The sequence below is a fragment of the Galeopterus variegatus genome, unplaced genomic scaffold (genome assembly GCF_000696425.1).
Source record: "Galeopterus variegatus unplaced genomic scaffold, G_variegatus-3.0.2 Scaffold1524, whole genome shotgun sequence".
Classification (NCBI taxonomy): Eukaryota; Metazoa; Chordata; class Mammalia; order Dermoptera; family Cynocephalidae; genus Galeopterus; species Galeopterus variegatus.
The window spans coordinates 42,983-45,799 of record NW_007727635.1 but is presented as its reverse complement, the minus strand read 5'-3'; positions in this window follow the sequence as shown (position 1 = coordinate 45,799).

The window sequence follows — 2,817 nt, the reverse complement described above, 5'->3', positions numbered from 1 at the left end:
TCCGATGATGGACATTTGGGCTGATTCCAGCTCTTGGCTATTGTGAAGAGTGCTGCAATGAACATTGGGGTACAGGTATAGCTTCGACTTGATGTTTCCCATTCCTTTGGGTATATTCCCAACAGTGGGAGAGCTGGATCGTATGGTAGATCTATCTTCAGCAGTTTGAGGAACCTCCAAACCATTTTCCATAGGGGTTGCACCATTTTGCATTCCCACCAACAATGTATGAGAGTTCCTTTTTCTCCGCAACCACGCCAGCATTTATCTTTCAGCGTCTTTTGGATTGTATAGTCTGCAAATATTTTCTCTCAGTTTGTTTTGTGCCTTTGCTTACAGTGTTTTTTTTCTGCCATACAAACTGATAGTTAAATTTTTAAGTAGTCATATTTATGAATCTTTTTTTATTGCATCTGGATTTTGAATCATAGTTAGAAATCCTTTTAACTACCCAGATTATGAAGAAATCTACTCTTGTTTTCTGTAACTGCTTGTATGTTTTTATTTTATTTTTTCATGTAGACTTCTTATCTTCTTGGAATTATTGTTGTGTATGGTGTGAGGTATGCATCCAATTTTATCTTTTTTCCAGCTGGCTATCCAGTTGTCTCAACATCTTTTCTGAAAGTCTCTTCACCCCAATGAGTTGAGGTGCCACCTTTATCATATACTAATTTCTGTACTTTCTATTCTGTTCCACTGGTCTCCCATCTATCCCTGTGTCATTACCACATAGTTTTAATTGTAGTGGCTTTATAGTGTGTTTTAATATCTGTTTTAGTTTTATTCTGTGTGGTTTTTAAAAATCAAGAATAGGTGTTGATTTTTTTTAAAGACCTTTTACAAATTTGCAGAGATAATCATATGATTTTTCTTCAGGTCTGTTAATAAGTGAGTTATGTTTATGAATTACCTTCATATTGAACAATCTTAGGTTATGCTATAATATTTTCTTGATAGGATGTTGGATTCCATTTGCAAATACTTTAAAGTTTTTGCAGCATATTCATTAAAAGATATTTGTCTGTAGTTGTGTGTGTGTATGCTTCTGTGCATTACTCTTTAAGTTGAAATATGAATATTATGCTTGTATTATTAAAATAACTTAGAACTTTCATTTTCTTTCTACACTCTAGAGAACAAGCTATGTAACTTTGGAAATATCTAGTGCAAGACTTGGTAGAATTCCTCTGTGAAACCACCTGGGCCTAGTGTTTTTTTTATTTCTTTTGTGAACATCATTCATTTAAATTTTATATCTCTACTGGAGTCAATTTTGCTAATGTGCGTTTTTCTAGGAAATCTTCCCTTGTATCCACTTTTCAAATTTATGAGGATACTTCAAAAAGTTCATGGAAATATTCATATTCTCTTTCAATTCTATTTTTCATGAACTTTTTTGAAGTACCCTCATATTTTTCTTTTTCTTTTTTTTTTTTCGTTAAATTTTTATTTTGTCAATATACAATGTATATGATTATTATGGCCCATCACCGACACCTCCCTCCCTCCTCCCTCTCTCCCCTCCCCCCCAAGAATGTCCTTTCCGTTTGCTTGTTGTAACAACTCCATAGAAGTATAGTTGTTATATCTTCTTCCCCACCCCACCCCCGGTTTTTTTTTGTGTGTGTATGTGGGTGAATTAATTTGTTTATTTTTTAGCTCCCACCAATGAGTGAGAACATGTGGTATTTCTTTTTCTCTGCCTGACTCGTTTCACTCAATATTATTCTCTCAAGGTCCATCCATGTTGTTGCAAATGGCAGTATTTCATTCGTTTTTATAGCTGAGTAATATTCCATTATGTATATATACCACATTTTCCGTATCCACTCATCCGATGAAACAGGTTTTGAATTCTCATCTTGCATAAAGTACTGAGATAAGTGTCGGGCGATGGAAAGGTAAGAGTGAAAGGTGGATAAGACAGCTTCCAGGAGGAGTGCCAAGTGGGGGATCCATGAGGACAGGGCAGCTCTGAGGGTCTCACTGAGCACTGACGTGGCAATGAAGCCACTGAGGATCCCAGCCTAGTCATGCTGCCAACAGGAGGAGGAAGGAGATGGGAGGCACCAAGGCCAGGTGAAGGCAGCAGCTCTTAAACCCCACGGCACGCAGTAGGTCTCTAATTTCTCATTTCAAATTTTCAGCTTAAATTAGCAACAAATATTGAGGAAGTGAACTATGCAATGTTATAACTAACGATAAATTTCAAATGCCTATGTATATTAAATAAGTGACCTCAAAAATATTTTTGTGCGTGTCATATGAGATTTTTATTTTAAAATGTCAACATTCACAATATATTGAAAATTACATCATTTTCTACTATTTAAACTTATTTTTAAAATTTTTTAATGGACACAATAGCTGTACATATATATGGGGTACAATGTGATATTTAGATACTTGTATACAATGTGCAATGATCAAATTAAAGTAATTAGCATATCCACCCCCTTTAACATTTGTCATTTCTTTGTGTTGGGACCATTCAACATCCTCTGTTCCAGCCATTTGAAATCATACAATAAATTGTTGTTAACTATAGTCACCCTACTGTGCTACAGAACACTAGAATTTCTTCCTCCTATCTAGCTGTACTTGTGTATCCACTGACCAACCCTCTCACTATCCATACTCCCTACCACCCTTTCCAGCCTCTGGTAACCACTATTCTACCTCTATGTGATCAACTTTCTTAGCTTCCACATATGAGTGAGAACAAGCCGTGTTTCTCTTTCTGTGTCTGGCTTATTTCACTTAACATAATGTCCTCGAAGCTGCGGATGACAGGATTTCATTCTTTTTTATGGA